Source organism: Tamandua tetradactyla, chromosome 3 (assembly GCF_023851605.1).
Source record: "Tamandua tetradactyla isolate mTamTet1 chromosome 3, mTamTet1.pri, whole genome shotgun sequence".
Lineage (NCBI taxonomy): Eukaryota > Metazoa > Chordata > Mammalia > Pilosa > Myrmecophagidae > Tamandua > Tamandua tetradactyla.
This window is the reverse complement of record NC_135329.1, coordinates 185,833,254-185,857,324: the sequence shown is the minus strand read 5'-3', so window position 1 is coordinate 185,857,324 and position 24,071 is coordinate 185,833,254.

The following is a 24,071-nucleotide window of genomic DNA, read 5'->3' as shown; positions in this document are numbered from 1 at the left end:
AAAATGTGAGCTAATATTTATGCAGGGGTTCACTTTCTCTCTCCCTTCAGACGATAGAACGTTTATTTAATGAGTCTCTCTCTATCAACTTGTCAAGCAAAACAGCTGCACCTTCTGGGCCTCTAGCTCAGGGAAAGGAACTAAAGTGTCATGTCCCCACAAAGCTCTCTAAGCTGGGTGTCTCAAGTATATTGCACAGGGAAAACAAAAGTCCCAAATAACCAAAATCTCCTCCATCCCAAGAATTGTCTGCGCCATCTAGTGGCAGCATGTAATAAAACCTCTAAGAGTATGTCAGGGGAGGGAAAACCTAAATTATCCACTCTGTCTCAGCATGTCAGTGCTGGGAGAAACCTTAGAGAGACCAGTGATCGCTACTCTGACTGCTGTAGAGAACCACCTAGAGAGCTTTTCAATATTTATCCATGCCTGGGTCTCATGTCAAATAAATTAAATTTCTAAGAGTAGAGCCTAGTATTTTTCTTTTTTGTATGGGCAGGCACCGGGAATCAAACCTGGGTCTCCGGCAGGGCAGGCAAGAGAACTTTGCCACTGAGCCACCGTGGCCCTCCTGAGCCAAGTATTTTTAAAAAGTTCTTCAAGTGATTAAACGTGAATCTATCTATCCTTGAGAATCACTGAGCTCATTTAATTCCTAATTGTTTTAAAAGCGTGGAGAGAAGGAAAGAGTTGACCTTCATCATTCAGTTGCTGGTGGAACAGAGATGGGAACAGGAAACGTAGACAAGCAGAGCACCAGAGAAAGGAAAGAAAGGCGTACCAACAAGACGAGCAGTTTCTCCCCACAACCAATTAGGAGGCTACGAAAATAACCCAGAGGAAAGTTCATGGTGACAGGGAACAGGAGGTAGAGAAGACTGAAAAGAAGCTGGATACATCATGAGTTGGAGCTGACAAGATTTACTGAGGAACTGGATGGTGAGTGTGAGAGAACTAGAGTATTGAAACTTAAAGCCAAATCATACATGAACTTTGGAAGTTCAGACATTTGTGCACAGGAGCTCCCTGAGAGATTCCTTTGCCTGAGTTCATTCCTATGTTGGCTCTTATTTTTGGCCAGAGGAGGAGGAAGATTTTATTCAAAGACATCCACCTTGGAACAAAGGCAGGAAATGTTGACAACAAGTTAGTGGCTCTTCCTCCATCAGCACCACCACCAAGTGAGCTCTTCTGAAAGACAGATGGAGCAGAAACAGCAGGACCCCTTTCCACAGAAGGCCCTGGAGACACAGCGATTTTCACAGCTTTGTTTAATTCCTCAGATGCAGATAGCAAGACGTGACATTTTTGCACATGCAAACTGTGGCACCCAAGAGCAGATGCCATAGACACTAATAGTGCATTGATAGTACCATGCTAGGTTGAATTTTTGGTAAGAACCTATACATATTCCAAGAAAAAGCTGGTATAAGGGAGAGGGCTTTTGGGTGAAGACATGGATCTGAATATTTGAGAAGTTGTAAAATTTTAGCGTTCCCTACCAATTTGCATTTATCTGGAAGAAACAGAGAAGGTAAGAAGGAAGTAAAGAAAGAGACTTAGAGTACCCTATACATACACACACACACATACACACATACACACACAACACACACACTTCAAGCGGGAATTCTTTGCTCATTGACAAAAGAAAGGTGTATGACAAAGCAAAAATAGAAAGTTTCGTACAAAACACATATCGTCATATATTTTGCTTCCAAAAGTCTAAGCTTTATTTGGGGACAGGGATGGGAAAGAAGATTTTCCTGAATAGATCAAGCACGCAAGCCAGAAACATAAAAGAAAAAGGATTTTTCCTAGATTAAATGTTTCCCTCACCTAGAAGGGATAGACAGAAAGATAGTACATTCCACAGATTTCTAGAGAGGAGATGTTTCCTGCAACAATGAAGCAGGTGATTGGGGAGGAGAGTGTGTGTCAATCCTGCCTTTATTTAAAATGTTTGTTCATCATGGATTTTTTGCAGTAATTTAAATATTTTTAAATTTTGCATTGAAATATTATTTATGTGATTATAGAGTTTTGTGATGCCTCCTTAGCCCTAGTCCTGGTACCCAGGAAGACGCACACCAGAAAGAGATGCCAGTGCTCCCGACACAACACAACTCTGGAGCCAAATACAGATGCCAATGGGATGATGGCTGCCCAATGCTAACTTCAATGGACAGATCACCTACAAATAAGAGGCTCCCTGCCCCCCAAAACTATGCACTGTGACAGATCTTTGAACCATGGGGTTCAGTAAACCATAAGAATGAGGTTAATAGCAAAATTGAAATTAGGAGTAAACCTTGGGTGAACACTAGAATCAGCTGGAGAACTTTTAAACATACCAAAGATAGAGCTCCACTCACAGAGGTTCTGATTGAATCGGTATGTTTTAAAAGCTCCTCCGAGTCATTCTAATGTGCAGTGAGGGCTGAAAGTCACTTTATTATTCTACCAAGCATCAGTGTTCCACGCCATGTAAACTTTGACAGTAGAACCCATCAGAAGCCCAGTGACCACAGCAGCCTCCCACCGCTTCTCTCTCCAATCTTCCCTTCTTACGTGACCTCAAAACAAATCTCCATGCATGTTGTAGTGAAGTGTAAATCAAGAGCTTACTCGAAAATTAAGAGAGCTTAGAATCATAATTAAAATAACAAATTTAAAGATCCTTTCCCTGAAAGTTCATAGCATATAATTCTCTAAGAAGTGTGTCTGCATATATGTCATCCTCATTTTTGCAAGATGCCAAAGCCATTTTTTAGCTGCAGAAGCTGGGAAATGAAGAAAACACATTTTATTTTAAAAAAAAAAATAGCACAAAGCTTATTTTGGTCCATTTTTCTGAAATTAATTCATTGTCAGCTTAAAATATTTTCTCTAGATGTTATAATGACCACATGTTAGCTGCATATACTGTTCCTCTTTCAGCTCCTTAAAGCCTAGAAATAAAACATGCCTGTCTACTCTGTGTTGATATGTGCCTGATCTAAATTAGATTTAACCCTGGTTTTCAAGGTGCTTATAATCTAATAACTCTTGGTAGTACAGCATTCAGCATCGACACACCGTGATGAATATCCCTGAAATAGCCTGTGACCCAGGTTACAACTTCAGACAGCTTTATTAACCCATCTGTTCACTCATATGAATGAAATTGTTCCTCTACAAACTACAAATGACTGTCATCCCAAATGACAGTGCTGAAAATGAGATGTTCAAGTTGAAGAAGTATTTCCTTGCCCCAGGGGAAATGTTCCCACCAGGCTAAGTAGAACCAAGAGTAAAATGTAAAAGAACTACTCTTCCTGTTTGCCAAATAAAACCCAAAATCGAGACTGGTTTCTGAGTAGGCAAGAAAAACAATCAAATGCAAAATGATTGAAAGTCATCAGCAAAGATGAAAATATCCCTTTATGCATCTACGCAGGTGCCAAAGAACTCCAAATCCACTACCGGCCCTGGGTGAAATAGCACCTTTTTCTATTAGGAATAGCCTACCTCTTTCTGCAGGCTATGTGTAAATATACATGCTCACTACATCCCCAGGAAGGCTAAAACACTGTCACTCATGATTAAATCTAATTGCTCAGATTTCTCTTCTGAAGCAGTAAGTAACCTGACATAAGGAAGGATATGCAGAACACATGGTGAGTGGGACAGTAGAACCCTTTATAATTTTGTAATTTGGTCTAGTGTTCACCTAGCCTGTGAGTTCTTACTTAAATCTGCTGCTGACTCCACTCAATTCTCCTCCAATGGACCTACCAGTTTGTCCCTGAATTTGGTTGGAAGCTGTATGTATGCCAGAAAAGATCATGTTTCTAAAGCTAATCCATACCCGTGGGTGTGGACCCATTTTAAATCAGATCTTTTGGGAGTGGGATTTTAGGTTGAGATGTGACCTCAGCGGGGTGGGTCTGAATCCTCTCACTGGGGTCCTTTGTGAGAGGATAAAAGACAAAGAGAGGACACAGTGAAAAGCCCCAGAGAAGGTAAAAGACGAAATTCAGAGAAGCACACAGAGAAGTTAAAAGAGAGAAAAAAAACAGAGAAGCTGAGACCCAAGGACACACACAGAAGCCCAGAGAGAAAGCTGCTGAAGCCAGGAGCTGGGAGAGAAGAGAGGGACCAGCAGACGTTGCCATGTGCCAGAGGAGCTGAAGACCAGAGGAAGTGGGGAGAAAGTGTTGCCTGTTGATGCCTTGATTTTGACATTTTCATGGCCTAAGAACCATAAACTTGTAAGCTAATAAATTCCCATTGTAAAAGCCAACCCATGCCTGGTATATTGCATTTGGTCAGACTTAGCAAACTAAAACATCATGTCAGAGGAGCAAATGATGAAAGATGACTTGGAAAACAAACAGCAAAGTTCTTAATCCCCAACCCACAGAGAGTGGTCCCTGGATAGAATTCAAAGAATACATGAAGTTTAACTGAAAAAAAAAAAATTACATGATTTCTTTTCACTAATATCTGACTGAAATTTAGCATTCTATTCCAATATATATGCAGGCAATAACCACAATGGCAGTGCCAGTACTAGTGATTTTGCCAGAGATAGGATTTACAGGTGTTTTTATTTTTCATTTTAGTTGTTGCAGATAGCTTGAAACACTGCGTACATTATTACTTTGAAATTATGATGGTGATTTAGATTGCTACTAGTTTCCATTATTTAATGTCTAAGTAAGAAGCTCACATATTATTATATCACCATTTAAAAAATATTTCTTAGACTGTATTTCAGTGTAACGTGTTTTCTTTGAATGCTTTGTGCTTTATGTAAAGCATTTATAAACATGTTTCTGAGATGTCCGTAGACTTCAGCATGCTGCCAAAACAGTCACGACAGGCAAAAATCATTTAAGAGTCCTTGCAATAGAGAACATTTTCTTCTCATTCTAGTTATTGACAGCTAGATTCTGTGAACTCTTACTGTATGCACGAAGTATATAAGCCTTCTCATAGAACTTACAGATCCTAAACTTTTTATCAGCAAGGCAGGCAAGAAACAAAACATCCTCTCCTAGATTGCATGTCCCAGTGGCCCTCTGGGCGTCACTATGGTTAAAGAAGGCAGACATCCTGGATGCATCATTCCCAATAAAACATTAAAAGTTATTTTCTGCAGGTGATCAAACTTCAGTGATATGAAGCGCTTTCGCTTGCATTTCTTAAAAGAATAAAGAATCTGTCCAGTACCTACTCGTGACAGCTGTTCTATTTCTGATTCCTACAGTGTCTTGCTAGAGGACTATAGCAATTAACTTAACCTTTTGGAACTTCTACTTCTCTGTATGTAAAGAGCATAAAGCGGTGGGTCATTAAATTATAGAACTATGTCTAAAGGTTCTCTAGCCCATAAAATGCTGCTATTGCTTATAACACATTTTGAGATTTCCAAATGATGAATGTTACACAATCATGAAATGATATAGCACAGAAAAAGAATTTTTGAAGGTTCATGAAGCCTAACTCTTATTGATATATTGAATTCTCCACCTAAATTTGTAGCAATTGACTTTGTTTTTTCTGTCCTGGCCCTCAGGTTCTTGGGTATCTATAACTTCCCAAAATGTTGGTTGTTGCCAGTGGCTCAGTAGCAGCCTCATGGTCTTTATTGACACCACTCTTAGATCTCCTCCAAGTTGAGGAGGAGCTGAGTGGGTGGAATAATATGACTATTTCTCAGATCAAGAGGCTTGAGGGAAGTCCTAGTCTTCCAAATGTCTTAGAACCTCCTAGCAGAGGATTCTCTTAGGAGAGAGACATCTGCTGCTAACCGGTGCTGACAGATCTGCCCTTGTGGTGACAGAACATCTCTTTTTATATGAAAAGAGGTTAAGATCTTAATGGTTTGGCCAGATAGGAACTGCTCGTTGTCACAGGACACTTAGAACACCAGGGAAAATTTACAAGCAAATCCACAAATAGCAAATGCACATTTTTACAAGCAACACAATTCAAGTCTGCTCAACATTTAAATCATTCCTGTAGGAACTCAACACAGGCAGTAATTACATCATCCAAAGAAACAAAACAAAAACAAAACACTCTCTTATAACCAATTAAACTCATTCAAGTCAATTATTCAAACAATTCCTGCCAATATGCAATCCAATCCTCCACTTCAAAAGAACTTATTTACAATCCTACTGATCTTCAGGAATTTACGCCCTGCAAGCATTATGAAGTATCTCAGACCAGAGCCTGATAGCCATCAAGGGGATTTTACAGCTTTACCCCTAAAAGATTCTGCAGCTTATAGATACTAAAAGGTACATCAAACTAAAGATTTCCTTCTGGGCTTCTTTCACTAATTTGGGTCCTAAAGATTATCTGTCACATCACCTAAAATTGAAATGCAGATCAAATAATTTTTCAAAGATTAAAATGATACTTATTCTTCTTATTTACTTCTCCAATGAACAAATTATAATGGTCTTTAATAATTTATTGCCTCTCTAATTCCTCAGATTTGTATAAAAGTAAGGACTAGAGAGAGATTCATGGTAACTGTCAATCTGCAGTCCTCTGAGACCTCTAGATTTGCTAAAAAAAATTCTCAGTAAACATACATGGAATTTTTTCTTTTTTTTCCTTCTGTAGAATATGAAAAATTGACTTCTCTACCATTTTTTTTTTGCTATGAAATACAATTATAAATAAAAAAAAAAAAAACAGAAGGGATGAGGGAGTGAAGAGGGGAGATAGGCATAATTGTGAACCCAAGTTTTTAACCCACAATTTCCCAAGAGAGATCTTTCAGTTATTGTCCAAAAGATGGGTGCAATTTGTACAGTACTGATAAACCCATTGGTTTATTTCTGCTCACAATGTGCCCTTAATCTCTGAAGGCAATGGTACCTATATACACAAAACAATCACTATCACAGCAGGTGCAGCAAGAGTAGATAGAGAGAACAGGCAGCATGCTAATAAGGAGACGGTCGGAAAACCACAATCTGTCAAACTCTGGGGAAAAAAAATATGGTCATGAGCAAATTCAGCCTGCAATCAGAAGCAGAGTTTTTATGGTATGGGTCTGAATTACAAGCGTGGGACCAGACACATGTTGTCATCCTTCCCCACTTTTCAAATAGAAAGAAGGTTTGAGCATCAACTACGGTTTTGAAGACGTAATAGTACTTTTCACTGCCGACTGTCTCTTCTCTCTAAACCAGAGGAGGTATGTTCCTTCCTCCAGACACAAAAGGGAAGTTTTACTCATGATCTAACAAACAGTATGACTCAGTTCTGATTTTTTTCCTTTTCTTTTAACCTTGGAGAATAGCCAATTTGTGGAGCTAATAAAGAATAATGCAAGCAAGCTAAAGAAAAAGGTTGTAGAGCAAATCAGTTATTTAATAAAGAAAGGAAAAGGCCGTTTCAATGCAGATTCAATTAGTTTCAAGCCCAGAGGTTCCCCACAGGTCCCCAGCCCAGACCTGTGAGTTGTACTGAGTAAGGTTCAGATGCCCTTTTTTAAAGAACTAGGACACATCCCCATGGTCCGTGACACAGTCAGGAAAACTAATTTAGTGACCTAATTCCATTCTCAAAATCTGAAACTCCAGAATTACATTGGTGCCTTCTGGGCATTTTCCTGACATTTCACTGATGCTAAACTGTTCTCTATTTGGCTTTTTACAAATTGATACGTATGGCTGGGAGCACAACATGGGTAAAGGTAAATTTACTATCCAAATGCTTGAATGAGGAATGCCATACTGTGGGGAAAAGAAATCTAAGAAAGAGAAATCAGACTTAGCTTTTAAAAAAAAAGAAAGAAAGAAAGGCATTACTATACTCTGAATTCCTAAAAATAATCATAAAACATGAGGACAGCTAGGTGTTCAAAGAATGGCAGTCCCAAGGGGTGGCTTGAAGGAATTAGTTTAATTCCCAACAAACACCTCAAAATCCTTACTACGTACAATTGATGCTTTTTTAGTCTTATGTAAAATGTGCAAATGCAGGTTTAGACACGGCCTATTCTGTGCTCCACCCCAGACAGCTACCTGAGCCACTCCCATTTCTAGAGTATGGAGTTGCCACAAAATTGCAATGACTCAAATTGAGTCTGTATAAATCAACGTCCATGTGAGACAATGGAGAGTGATTCCTCCTACTGAATTTCTAAATGGTTAAAATCAGAGGGCAGGAGAGAAGACACAATAGACCAGCAGAGCAGTTTGGAGAGTAGGGGAAACTACAGGTACAGCCACATGAAAGGAAAGCAGAGTGTTATGCTGTTCTGTTACTCCTTCTAAGAAAGTTACCTATAGTTTGTTTATCTAAAGAAATGAGAGAGTAGGGTGCACAGGTGGTTCAGTGGTAGAATGTTGACCTTCCATGTGGGAGACCCAGGTTCAATTCCAAGACCATGTATCCCCCACCAAAAATAAAAGAGAAAGTAGGAAGATTAAGAATATCCTTGAGTCATACCTTATTTCCAGAAATTTTAACTAAAGGCAAAGTTGTGTTTGAAGGTAACTTCTTCTTTTTGTTTACAGAGTAAGCAAATTTAAAAGCAAACAAAAATAATTAAGGGGCCTATTTTAAGCTGGATTCCTGGAAACTGATGAAATGGTTACTTGCATGCAGGAGATTATTGCAGACTAACTTGTCCAAGGACAGCTGTGGAGAAGTGAGGATGGTAGGATTGAGCAGAGGAAAAGGTGACCTGTCGTGCAGTTGCAACAGTGGCCCCATCCAAGGAGTTCTGAAATTAGGATGATCCATGAGAATTTTACCAAATGAAGCAAGGGGGCCAGGCCCTTGTACACCCACAAATGACATGTCATAAGTGCTCCTCAAGACACACTGTTAAGAAAATTAAGACAAACCATAGGCTGGGAGAGATTATTTTTAAGTCACATATCTGAAAAGGACTTGCATGGAGAATATAAAAGGAACTTCCAAAGCTATTAAGAAAACAAACATCTTAATTTTAAAAGGGGGGAAGACAAAGGATTTGCGCATACACTTCTTCAATAATGATATATGATGGGAAAGTAAGCATATGAAAAGATGTTCAACATCTGTTATGGGTTGAATTGTGTCCTTCAAAAAGACATATTCAAGTCCTAATCCCTAGTCCTGCGAATGTGACCTTCTTTGGAAGTAGAGTCTTTGAAAATGTCAATTAATATGAGGGCAACTGGATTAGGGAGGGCCGTAATCCAAAATGACAAATGTTCTTATAAGAAAGGAGAGGAGACACAGATAGACAGGATGAACTCCACGTGGCAACTGAGGCAGAGATTGAAGCCCAGGGATTGCCAGCAGATCACCAGAAGCTAGGAAGAGGCGAGGAAGGATTATCCCTACAGATTTCACACTAACAGCCTTCAGAACTGGGAGAGAATAGATTTCCATTGTTTTAAGTCATCCAGTTTGGGGGGTTTTGTTACAGCAGCCCTAAGAAACGAAGACAAAACATCAATAATATAGGGACTAGGAAACTAAGACAACATCAATAATATAAGGAAATGAAAATTAAAACCCCGACACGACACTACTACACATCCACTAAGAAGGCTAAAATTAAAAAGACTGATCATACCAACAAGGATGTGGAGGGACTGGAATGCACATCCATTACTGGTAGGACTGTGAATTAGTACAATCACTTTGGTAAATAGTTTGGTAGTTCCTTAAAGTTAAATATGCTTTTAACACGCTGCCCAAGCATTGCACTTCTAGGCATTTATCTAAGCGAAAAGAAGTTGTATATTGTGGAGACCCAAGGCCTGGGCTTCCCCTTCAGATTGAGAGTAAGTTGCTGCATGTAGCCACCTACAATAGAAGTTAAAGGTCAACAGACCTCCTCAGGGAGGAAAGAACATACAGATGGTATTATAAACCACTTATCTTGTAAAGCATTAAACTCCTCTCCCCGATCACTGTTGATGACAAATCTCCAGACCGCTGTGTCATGAGAACCTGCTGAAACTGTTCTCATACCCTATGGAATGTCTTTGTCCTAAACGCTTATAAACTGCCTCTTGCGCCCCCTACCTTTGTGGAACACTGACTTCCATTTTCCCGACAGCTGCCTCCAAGAAAGATCTTCTCCTGTTCATAAGTTCTAATAAAATTCATGTCTGACTCTGTGCCTAGCATGTTCTTCGGTCTTGGGGCTGTGCCGATGCAAGCCCCTCAAGAGCTGGGTTGGAACATAGATCCACACAAAGCCTTATACATGAATATTATTAGCAACTTTATTTGTAATAATCAATGACTGGAAACAATCCAAATGTTCATCAACAGATGAGTGGACAAACAATTTGTGGTATATCCATATAATGGAATACTGCTGTATGATACAAAGAAATGAGCTACTGATACACACAACATGTGTAAATCTCAAAATAATTATGCTGAGTGAAAAAAAGTCAGAGTACCTCCTATATAATTCTATTTACATAAAGCTCTAGAAAATGCAACAAATGGATCTATATTGACAGAAAGTAAATTAGTGGTTGTCCAGGGCTAGGCTCAGGGGTTGTCAAGAAGTTGTAAAAAAAAGGGTTTATAAAGTGGTATGAGGAAATTTTCAGAATGATAGATATGATCACTATCTTAATTGTAGTGATAGTTTGACAAATGTGTACCTAAGTTAAAATCATCAAATTGTATACTTTAGATATCTACTGTTTATTGTATGTCAATTATGTCTCAAAAAAAATCTTTTAAAAAAAATCATTCCATTGTCTTTAGGATAAAGTGCAAGTTCCTTACCATGCCTTATAAGAACTTCCAGGACCAGTGTCTCTCTGCATTCTCTTGTTTGCTCTCCAGAACTCCACCTCCTCTCCCTGCACTCCAGCTGGGCTATTGGAGTTTATCTGAAACTGCTGTGACTTCACCTGATTCCAATTTTATACAAGTTGATCCCTCAGTCTTTCCAGGATGATCCCTGCCCCCCTTTACTTAGTTTCCTACTATGCTTACTTCCAACTCAACTCAGACATCACCTTCCAGGGAATCTCCTTGACTGGCCTACTTCAGGTTAGGTGCATTTCCTATGATTTCCCACAGTTTCCTTCACATCTATCAAGCATGACATTTAGGAATATTGTAATCATTGTTTACTTGTTCGTCTTCTTACTAGATTACAAGATGATTGAGATCATAAATCACGTCTTTTACTTTTGTATTCCCAAAATCTAGAACACAGTAGGTGCTCCAAAAACACTTACTCAAAACACCTATTTAATGAATGAGTGAATGGATGAATGAAGGAACAAAAGAACAAAAAAAAAAACCACGAATATAATTTGGAGACATATACATAAGGCCCAAACTTTATATATGCAGAAGAGATGATCTTTGCATAAACAGATTCATGGAAATAGACATAATGCTATTTTTGCAGCAAATATACAAGATTTGTCTGCCACCATATATGTCTCCATCAGTTTAGCTGAACTCTACTCTTAAATATTCAAGAGGGAGGGAAATGAAAGTTTGGAGCAGGAAGAATTGATCAGAAATTTGTAACAGAGGGTAGGGATTGTAAAAGAGACCTGGGTAGCCACAGACAGCACAGGAGACCTGATGTCTAGCAGGGGTCAGGGATAGGAGGAAAGAAATACTGAGAGCTGGAGCTGCCTGAGTGATGACAGCCATATAATGGGTGGTTAAATATGCTGGCTCTGAGTCAGAAGGTCCGGTCGCTACTTGTTTGATGGTGACCTTGGAAAAGACACCCGTGGGACAATAATAGTTATGACTACTTAAAAGACTATGGAAGGTTCAAGAAACATGCTTGACATACAGTAAAGGCTCTGTAAGCAGTAGACATTGTTATCAGGAAGAGAGTGTGAGCCAATTCCCCTTCTTTGCTTTTTGTGTTCATGCCAACACGACCAAATGTTCTTGAAGGCTTATAAGCCATCACACAGAGACTGACAGCAAGCCTCCTGCTACCCTCAGCTTCTCTGCCTAGTTCCTTGTTTAATTTCATGGAGCTTTTTTAAAGAACTCTAAGTCAGACCCAATGATGAAAATTGTAAAATTGAATTTTTCTACCTGAAGAAAATCAGATTAAGGTTTTAAAACTTACAAATGACTTGTCATGACTAGTTGTTCTCCACCCTGCTCAAAACATGTTTACACTCTTGACTGAGATATTTAGTTGAGATCTAAGAAAGAACTCCTGGAAATAAGAGGGGTTAAAAACTCTAATTCACTTCTGTGATGGTTAGGTTCTGGTGTCAACTTGGCCAAGAGATTCTGCCCAGTTGTCTCCTAGGCAAGCACTGGCCAGACCATTGCTACAAGGATAAATCAGAAGGCTGGTATATTAAATCATCAGTAAGTTGATTGTATCTTTTGCTGTTCATATCTGTGATCAACTAAGGTGCATCTCCCACAATGAGATACCCAATCAGTTGAAGGGTTTTAAGGAAGAAGAGACTTTTTCATTGCTTCTTCTGATAGCAAGCCTTTACTGTGGAGTCGGTCCAAACCCTTCATTGGAGTCCCCAGCTTCACAGCCTGCCCTACAGATTTTAGACTCTTTCATCCCCATGGTTGCGTGAGACACCTTTATAAAACTCATATATACAGATACCTCCTGGTCTGTTTCCCTGGGGAACCCTGACTACTATAACTTGGTACCAAAAGCAGAGTAGTTCTTGAGAAACAGAATCTTAAAAATGGGCTTTACAATTTGTTTTCTACTCTGATTAGACTCAGAGGCACTAATGAATCTGTTTTCAGTAGTCAAGATGGCACTGAAAGTCCATGGGGTGAGCTGGCAAGACAGATACTCAAATTCTCACCATTAGATTCTGCTACTGTATGCTTATATGAGGCAAGGCTCTGGGTGAGAGTGTTTTTTTACATCTTTATGCAGTTTTGTGGAATTAAGAGGTATAATGATATTGGTTGGTTGTTGTTAGATACACTGGATACAGTGATGAGGGAAAGGGATGAGCTGAAGGCTTCAAATTTACACTGTAAGTACCATATGAATGATGTGAAAGTTTCCATGTGTACCCTGAAAGAAAGTTTTATTTCCTGTGGTCACAGACTTGAGATCTCTGAAAACCAGACACAGAGCCTCATTGTGCAAGTAGCAGATTTTATAACATAAACTGAAATCTCAACCTTGTAAGGTGTCTGCCATTAAAGTGAGGGCTTTGATTGGAAAATAATATAAACATGGGATGGTGATATATGGCTTGATAATGAAAGTGGTGGGAGACAGGATCCCTAGAATCTGCTGATTCTTTGCCAGATAGACCTGTAATAGACTGCCCTGAGGAAAGAGCTTTCCAGCCTCCAGCCAGCCTTGAGGAAATACCTTTCTGGCCTCCAGTCTGCCTAGAGGAGTCTGCCATCCAACCTGCACCTGACAAAATTAACTCTTCAGTGCCTACTAACCCTGTAACCATCTCCCCTGGTGAAACAGCCCTCACACCTCTGTCTGGAGGAGTCAAGCACTCCTGTTGTACTGGATGAAACTGCACTGGAATGCTCTGAGGTAACTGACTTGAAAGACACTTCTATTTCTTTTCGTGACCTACCCCCACAACACCTCTTTTCTTCAAGACCTACAACTAGTCTAAAGGCCCTGAAAGATGAGGTATGAAGTATGACCCATGAAGAGATACTCTGTATTCCAAAAGAACTACATGAGTTTTCCAACCTATATACACAGAAATCAGGGGAATATGTGTGGAAATGAATACTGAGGGTGTGGGGTAATGGTGGAAAGAATATAAAGTTGAATCAAGCTAAATTTATTGATATTGGCCCACTGTGGTAGTTAGATTCAGTTGTCAACTTGGCCAGGTGAAGGCACCTAGTTCTGTTGCTGTGGACATGAGCTAATGGTATGTGAACCTCATCTGTTGCTGATTACATCTTCAGTCAGCTAAGAGGCATGCCTGCTGCAATGAATGATGTTTGACTTAATTGGCTGGTGCTTAAATAAGAGAGCGCAACGTAGCACAGCCCAAGCATCTCAGCATACCTCATCTCAGCACTCGCAGCTCAGCCCAGGCCTTTGGAGATGCAGAGAGAAATCACCCTGGGGAAAGTTGTTGGAACCCAGAGACCTGGAGAGAAGGCCAGCAGAGACCTGGAGAGAAGGCCAGCAGAGACCATCCTGTGCCTCCCCACATAAGCAAGAACCTAAGATGAAAGTTAGCTGCCTTTCCTGTGAAGAACTAATGAAATAAACCCCCTTTTATTAAAAGCCAATCCATCTCTGGTGTGTTGCATTCTAGCAGCTAGCAAACTAGAACAGCCCACCAAGCAGAGATTCTGCAACCAATTGCAGCTCAAGGGGTTAGAAAGGGCATTAACAGTTTGTTTGGATGTTCGGCTAAAATATGGATCAAAAGGTGGCCAACATTACCTGAGGTCAAAATGCCAGAACTGCCCTGCTGTAATGCAGATGAGGGGATCCAGAAGCTTAGATGGATTAGAATGTTAGAGTGCATTTATCATGGAAGACCTGCTCACACACCCCAGGAATGTCCAGAGGATACATCTTTCACCAGAACCTTGCAAATAAATTCATGAGACTAGCTCCATCATTCCTGAAGAGCTCTATAGTCACCCTTCTCTCTATATATCACCCCAGGTCAGATATTACTGGGAACTGCTGACACTGAGCTGGAATCCTTAAACACAATGGGAATGATCAGATCCCGAGTTGGCAGAAGCCATGTGGCGCCAGTTAATTCACCATAGACAAGGTGGGTGTGGCCATCATAATGGACAAGAGTCAAATAGTCAAAATAATCTGACTCACAGAGACTTGTGGCATTGGCTAGTAGATCATGGTATGTAGAAGTGAAATAGATGGGAAGTCTACTAAATTCTTGTTTAAGCTGTATAAGCAGAAGAATTCTAGATCAAGTGAACAGAAGTCTAACTCGAACTACAAAACAGAGAGTTATGGCCCCTTAATCAATTCCCAGACTTGAGACAGTTTACAAACCCAGAGCCCCTTGAATTAGGGGAGGGCCCAGTACCCTTGGGGAAGGAGCTTTTACACTGCCAAAAATTTACATTGTTAACCTTCCTCCCAGTCTTCCTGAAAGAGACCTACAGCCTTTTACCAAGGTGTCTGTGCAGTGGGGTAAGGGAAATGATTAGATATTTCAGGGTGTTAGACACTGGCTCAGAAGTGACATTAACTCCAGGAGACCCAAAACATTACTCTGGTCCACCAGTCAGAGTAGGGGCTTATGGAGGTCAGGTGATCAATGGAGTTTTAGCTCAGGTCCATTTCACAGTGGGTCCAGTGGGTGCCCAGATGCATTCTGTATTAATTTACCCAGTTCCAGAATGCATAACTGGAATTGACATACTCAACAACGGGCAGAATCCCCACACTGGTTCTCTGACTCATGGAGTGAGAGCTATTATGGTAGGAAAAGCCAAGTGAAAGCCACCAGAACTGGCCTTACCTAGCAAAATACTGACTCAAAAGCAATACTGTATTCCCAGATGGATTGCAGAGATTAGTGCCACTCTTGAGGATTGAATAATGCAAGGATGGTGATTCCTATCACATCCTCATTCAGCTCTCCTATTTGGCTTGTGCAGAAAACAGATGGAGAATGACAGTAGATTATAATAAACTTAGCCAGGTGTTGTCTCCAGTTGCAGCTGCTGTTCCAGATGTGGTATCACTGCTTGAACAAATCAACACATTGTCTGATATCTGGTATGCAGTTGTTGATTTGGCAAATGCCTTTTTTTCAATAGCTGTCAGTATGACCCACCAGAAGCAGTTTGCATTCAGCTGGCAAGACCAGCAGTATACCTTCACTGTCCTGCCTCAGGGGTATATCAACTCTCCAACCCTAAGTCAAAATCTTATCTGCAGGGAACTTGATTTTTTCTCCTCCCATAAGACATCACATTGGTCCATTATATTCATATCATACTGATTGGACCTAGTGAGCAAGCAGTAGCAACTACTCTAGATTTATTGGCAAGGTATTTGCGTGTCAGGGAATGGAAGATAAATCCAACAAAATACAGGGGCCTTCCACCTCAGTGAAATTTCCATATGTCCAGTGGTGTGGGGCATGTCGAGATATTCCTTCTAAGGTGAAGGATAACCTGTTGCATCAGGCCCCTACTACGACCAAGAAGCACAATGCCTAGTTGGCCTCTTTGGATTTTGGAGACAACGTATTCCTAATTTGGGTGTGCTACTCTGACCCATTTACAAAGTGACAAGAAAAGCTGCTAATTTTGAGTGGGGACCAGAATAAGAGGAGGCTCTGACAGGTCCAGACTGTTGTGCACGCTGCTCTGCCACTTGGGCCATATGATCCAGCAGATCCAATGGTGCTGGAAGTGTCAGTGGCAAATAGAGATGCTGTCTGGAGCCTTTAGCAGGCCCCTATAGGAGAATCACAATGCAGACCCTTAGGGTTTGGAGCAAACCCTTACCATCCTCTGCAGATAACAACTCTCCTTTTAAGAAACAGCTTTTATCCTGCTACAGGGCCTTAGTAGAGACTGAATGCTTAACCATGGGCCATTACATTACCATGAGACCTGACTTGTCTATCATGAGCTGGGTGTTGTCTGATGCACCAATCTATAAGGTTGGGTGTGCGCAGCAGCACCCCATCATAAAATGGAGATGGTATAAAAGTCATAGAGTTTGAGCAGGTCCTGAAGGCACAAGTAAGTTACATGAGGAAGTGGCCAAAATGTCCATGGGCCCCACTCCTGCCACATTACCTTCTTTTTCCCAGACCAGAACTATGGCCTCTTGGAGAGTTCCTTACATTCAGTTGACTGAAGGAGGGAAAACTCAGGCCTAGTTTACAGATGATTCTTTATGATATGCAGGGACCACCCAGAAGTGAACAGCTACAGCACTATAATCCCTTTCAGGGATGTCCTTAAAGAACAGTGGTGAGGGGAAACGTTCCCAATGGGCAGAAATTTGAGCAGTGCACCTGGTTGTTTATTTTGCTTGGACGGAGAACTACCCAGAGGTGCATTTGTATACTGACTCTTAGGCTGTTGCTAATGGTTTGGCTGGATGGTCAGAGACTTGGAAGGAGCATGATTGGAAGATTGGTGACAAAGAGGTCTGGGGAAGAGGTATTTGGATAGACCTTTCTGAGTTGGCAAAGAAAATGAAGATATTTGTGTCCTATGTGAATGTTCATCAGATGGTCACTTCAGAGGAAGGTTTCAATAATCAAGTGGATAAGATGACCTGTCCTGTGGATACAAGTCATCCTCTTTCCTTACCCACCCCTGCCATTGTCCAATGGGCTCATGAACAAAGTGGGCATGGTGGTAGGGATGGAGGTTATGCATGGACTCAACAATATGGACTTCCACTCACCAAGGCCAACTGGTCACAGCCACTGCTAAGTGCTCAATCTATCAGCAGTGGAGACCCACATTCAGTCCCCAGTATGGCACTATTCCCTGAGGTGATCAGCCTGCTACATGGTGGCAGGTTGATTACATCAGACCACTTCCATCATGGAAGGGGTAGTGATTTGTCCTAACTGGAATAGGCATTATACGCCAGATTTGGGTTTGCCTTCCCTGCATGCAATGTTTCCACAAAAATTACCACCCATGGACCTACAGAATATCTTATCCACCATCATGGCATTCCATACAGCATTGCTTCTGATCAAGAAACCACTTCAAAGCAAATGGTATGCAAGAATGAGCACATACTCATGGAATTCTCTGGTCGTACCCCATTATCCAGAGGCAGCTGGGTTAGAACAGTGGAATGGCCTTTTGAAGACCCAAATTACAGTGCCAACCAGGTGGCAATACCTTGTAGGGCTGGGGCAGTGTTCTGCAAGAGGCTTTGTATGCTCTGAATCAGCGTCCACTCTATGGTGCTTTCTCCTATAGCCAAGATTCATGGGTCCAGGAATTAAGGAAATGGAAGTGGCACCACTCATTATCAATGCTAGTGATCCTCTACAAAAAAATTTTTTGCTTCCTGTCCCTAAAACCTCAAGCTCTGCTGGTCTACAGGTCTTAGTTCCAAAAAGGAGGAGTACTCCTACCAAGAGACACAACATTGAACTGGAAGTTAAGACTGCCACCTGGCCATTTTGGGCTTCCCATGCTACTGAATCAATTGGCAAGAAAGGGGATTACTGTTCTGTTTGATGTAGTTGATCCTGACTATCAAGGGGAAAGAGGACTGCAACTACACAGTGGAGGTAAGAATAGTTTTCCTGGAATACAGGAGATCCCCTAGGGTGTCTCTTAGTACTGCCATGCCCTGTGATTAAAGTCAATGGAAAACCGCAACAACCCAATCCAGGCAGGACTACCAATGGCCCAGAAACTTCAGGAGTGAAGGTTTGGGTCATCCTACCTGACAAAGAACCACAGCCAGTTGAAGTGCTTGCTGAGGGTAAAGGGAACATGGAATGGTTAGTAGAAGAAGGTAGTGATAAATATGAAGAACAATCACGTGACCACTTACAGAAAAGAGAACTGTGATTGTATGAATACTTCCTCCCTCTTTTGTTAGATGTGTTTGCATTTGTACATAAGCATATATCTTATTTTCCTCTATCATGTGACATAAATTGTATTGTTCATGTTATAGTATTTAAGTCATAGAGTATGATGTTTAAGAGTGAACATTACCTAAGGACTTGCATCCTATTCTGGAGAGATGTAGCATATTTCCGGTTGTATGCAGAAGAGTTTAGTATTGTTAGGCAAAACATATGTCTGTACTTGGAAATTAATCATGTTTCAAGGTGATGTGTATAGCTGCCAAGTTGATAAGGGGTAGACTATAATGGCTAGGTTCTTGTATCAACTTGGCCAAGTGATTATGCCCAGTTGTCTGGTCAGGCAAGCACTGGCGTGACCATTGCAGTAAGGATATTTCATGGCTGGTTGATAAACCAGAAGGCTGGTGTATTAAATCATCAGTCAGTTGATTGCATCTGTGGCTGATTACATCTGCGAACAACTGAGGGGCATCTCCCACAATAAGATAATCCAATCAGGCGAAGGGTTTTAAGGAAGAAGACAGATTTTTTCACTGCATCTTCAGCCAACAAGGTTCACCTGTGGATTTCACCCAGCTTCTTCATTGGAGCTGCCAGATTCACAGCATTCTCTACGGATTTTGGACTCTTCCACTCCCACGGTTGCATGATACACCTTTATTAATCTCACATTTATAGATATCTCCTGTTGGTTTCATTTCTCTAGACTCTCTGACTGTGAAGTTACCCAGGGAAAAAGCTTTCTGTAACTTCGTGGCCTGAAAATTTGACCTTCCTTTTCTCAACCAATTCAAAGAGCAGCTCTGCACTTAGGCTTTGATTCTCAGTCCAGGTGTTCTAAGGAAGCCAAAACAGCCAGCTTCTCCCTTCAACAATAGCTCTGGCTGTTGCATCCCCTTCCGGCTGCTACTGCAGCCACTGGCCAACAGGAATGAGGCTACTGCAAGAGGATCCCATGTGGCTGCAGCAAGGATAAACCATCTGAATCCATGAAGTTTCCTTCAAGTCCCATAAGCTGCACTGTAGAATTCATTTTGCCATGAAGTAGCAGCTTCTCCCAGTTCTTATTATGAACTATAATACCTGTACATAACCACTTACCTTTACAGCTGAACTCTTGCTCCTTATGGCAAATAGAAAGGAAAGCTGAAGTACAAATGATGCCGCTACTAAGCAAGTAGCCTTACAATAAACATTAAGTGTAGAGAGAAAAAACGTTAAATTGTTTGTACAGTTGAAAAATGGTGAAATTTATCTTTTAAATGATTGAAAAGTACCTGTTGCAAGGCAATTACAAAGCTTAAAAGAACTATCAGGTCCAGGGTGACCCTCTGTTTGCTACTTACTCCCCCCTGCTAGGGGTAGGATGGCAAACTATGCCAAAAAAAAAATCTTCAAGATGGGACAATATTTCAATATTTCATATGGCCTTGGTAATATATCATCTCATTCCATGGGTGAGTTTTTGTGGTTGGATAGAAATGGTGGCAAATGCAATCTACCTGATTAATGATTCATTGTTGTGAGCATGTACCAAGAACACCTTCAAGCCTCTGGGGGACTTGTATAATTTCAACCATGCAATGTAGGTAAACATTTTCAACAATAAAGAGGAAAACCTCCTTTTCTTTTTGCTCTTAAAGTCACACACTAAGGCTGTTGGTTAAAATCCCTTCTCAAACATTAAATGTAGAGAGCAAAAATGGCAAATTGTTTGTACATTTTTTCCAATTTTCTGTACTCAATCTTCTGAATCTCCCAAGGAACCCCCAGCACACCTGTGTTTCACATAATAGCAGCTTTCACATAGCAGGTACATTTAGAGAAAAGAATCTGTCAACACACTAAAATCAGTCCTGATGAGGGAGTAGGGGTGGGGTGGGGATGGGGAGAGCTGCAGGCACCAAAGGACATGCTGTCTCTGGGAGATTAAAGGTGTGTACCATGGTTCGCATGTTGTATGTCTGTTTGTCTTCTTGCTTCCTCCACTGGCAATAGCTCCTATCAATCCATGAATTCTGCACTATGAGGAAAACACAAAATTGCTTCAGTATTACACAGACCCAGCGGGATGTTAAAACTCAAGCTTAGATATCAGTTGCTTTACACCTCTTTGAATGGAAAAGGAAATAGGGTACTCTCCACAAAGAGATGTGATACTTTAGGAGAAAAGTGGAAAAAAGGTAAAGGGCATTTGTCTGATTTTGTGTTCTCTTTTCTGGTTTTTTGTTTGCTTGTTTGTTTTTTGGTGGGGTATTTTCTGTAACAAAGAAGGAAAGAACATGGAATCTTGTTATCTGTCTTCTACAATGGGCCAATGATCTAACTCTCAAGAAAGTTAAAAGAAATACATAGGAGAAAACAGAGAAGCCATGGTTGCTAGCGGATTAGAGGCCTAGGGAAGACCACAGAAACTTAAGCATGTTACCTACCATTAGATAGGAGACATGTAGTATCCATTACTAGAACTTTCATTAGGCATTGGAGACTGCTAATTGTCCATCAAAGTCAGTCCTCCCCTTTTTTCACAGTAACGGGGCACATGGCTGCTCAGCAGAAGAGTTCATTTCACAGCCAACCAGGTGGCTAGAGGTGGCCATTTTTTAAATTCTCATCAGTGCACCGATGAGGGGAAGTGATGAAAGACATTCCACGTTTTTCTGACCTTCCCACAAGCTGGAATACAGACATGCTGTGACCTAGCATGGACCTTGCAAACAAGGATAACATACTGAGGGAGAGAAGAAAAAATGATGGAAGGAATCTGTGATTCTCAATGACCACATGGAGCAGAGCCAGGATGAACTAAAAGAAAAACAAATTTCTATGTATTTCAGTCATTATATTTTGGGGCCTTTTTGTAACACTACTTAGCGTTTACCAGAACTATCTGCTATACGTTACAGCATTTTGAAATTGAGGTCTCAGTATGGGATTAAAGAGGCCTCAGATACTTTTGTCTGTTGAATATAAACCTTTCTATATTTCTAGAGGTAAAAAATAAATAAATAATTTTTAAATGATAAATAAGTAAATAATAAAGGCAATAGTAAAGTGGTTGATTCCAAGGAGTTCACACACAAGAAGGCTTCACAAATTAAGAGAGGAACACGATAAGATTTAAAAAAAAAAAAAAAAAAAAGGAAAAAAGATTAAAAAAAAAAGGCATTCTAAATATATCAAAAGTGGAATGGTACTTCATAAATTATCAATACTCAAATCTGTATTAATCACAAATACCTTCAGTCACCAAAGCCCACAGTTGAACACATAGATGCAATATATCAAGCACCTTTCTTTTGAGTCAGAGCCAAGAAGGGATTCTCTGGGTTGGTCCTCAAAAAAACAAAGAAAAATGAGTTCTTTATGATTTCTAATAATTCAAATCCTTGAGGCTGTCCCGCTAACAAAGAGAGGGCTTCTTAATGCTTTAACTAAATTTGACTTTCTATAACAATTCTACTTCACTTCCCAAAATAAGGCCATGCCTTCTGCTACATACAAAAGTGTGCTCCAAATAGATTAAAGACCTAAATATGAAAGATAAAAATCTAATAAAATAAAATGTTGAAGGTCATCTTTGCAGCCTATAAGTGGTTGAAGACTTTTTGAACACGTTGCCAAATCCTCAAATCAGTGTCAAAATTAGGTGTGCTTAACCTCAACAAAATGAAGGATTGTGGTTCAACAAAGGATGCCATAAAATTAACAGACTAGAGAAGATATCTACAATATCTTAAACCAACAGGGATTACTATCTGGAATAGATTACCTTCCCCAAACAAAACCTAAACTCAGTAACAACAGTAACAAAATAACAACTCCCACAAATCAACAAGACAAAATTTGATACCCAATAGAAAAATGGGCAAAGGATATGAATAAGCAAATCTCAGGTAAAGCCTAGATGTCAAATACATGAAAGAAAGCTCAATACCATTAGCAATAAAAGAACTAAAAGTTTAAACAATCTTGACATTATACTTTGCCCATTAGAATGTTAGATAATATCAAGTGTTAGAGAAAAGGTGGAAATGAAACAAACTGTGAGGCACCGCTGCAGAGAATATAACTAGTCCAGTGGTTTAGGAAAGCAATCTAACAGTACTAAGGAAATTAAATATGTAATTATACTTCGGGTATATACCTCATGGATACTCACACCCAGTTCTTAAGAGAATATGTCCCTGAATATTCTTGGCTATTTTTGTGCTGTGGAATATTTGTGATGTGGAAGTAAGAGACAATGCCTGTCAGGGGACTGGGGAAGTAAAATGAGACGGAAGCATACTATGAAAATATTATGCAGTTGTCTAGAACAACACACTGAATGTACATATAGCAACACAGATAGATCTAAAATACAAGCTGCTGAGTATTTATAACATTATTTCATTCATTGAAAATACATATCTATGCAAAACATGACATGATTTTCGAAAGATTAAACATATTGTAGTAGTTTCCTTCTGAAGAGTAGTATGGATGGGAGAGAAGGATTGAGGGAGAGACATAAAATAGAGTCTTGTGTGCACTGATGATGCTGTACTAAAAACTGAAGAGTATAATTAACTCAGTTCTGCACCTTAAGTTTCAACTATTTCAGTGGTTTTTAACTGGGAGCACCACTTACCCCCCCCCATTCCCACCCAAGGGCATTTGGCAATGCCTGAAGACATTTTTCATTATCACAATGGTAGGGGGTGGGGGGTAGTGTTACTGGCATCTTATGGGCAGATATCAGAAGTGCTAATAAACATCCTACAAGGAACAGGACAGCCTTCCACAGTAAAGAAATATCAGGCCCAAAATGTCAATAGTGCCAAGGTTGAGAACCCTTATACTATCAAAACCTTATCCATTTACTTCTTTCATTTTGGAGAAGATGTACCAGAAGCTGACCAAGATTCTCCTTTCTTTCCTGTTCTCCCTATTTCCTTACTGTGGGTGTTGAATCATGTCCCCTACAAAGACATGTTCAAGTCTCAATCTTCATTCCAATGGGTGTGAACCAATTTATAAACAGGAACTTTGACGACGTCATTATTAAGTAAGGTGAATGAGGATGGGCCATACTCTTGAGGTAGTTTACAAGTTTAACCTCAGCATCACTGTTGTATAACTTCATGAATTTATGTGTATCACTTTATGCATTCATGCATATTGCTCTGTGTATTTGTGTGCATCACTATAAATTGATGCATTCATAAAGGTATATAATTGCAAGCTTTCTTGAAGGAAGAAAAGCAGAATGTCTGTAGCACTGTAAGTCATGTCCAGGTTTACTCAAGCCTGTCCAAAGATATAGGTGTGGAAAGACGGAGGCTGCCAGGCCTGTTTCTTGTCATGTCCAGGAGCTGCCCTTACCTCAGACAAGAGTTCAGCTGAGGGCCAGACAGTAACTCCTACCCTGCAAGTTCTAGCTCTGTACTTTTCCAGTGTTTACCACCCATTCCCTTAGTAACTCCCACCTTGCTCACTAGTCTATATAATCTACAAAGAACATTTTTTAGACAAAAATTCCTCTGGGTCTACCGGCAGTAAAGT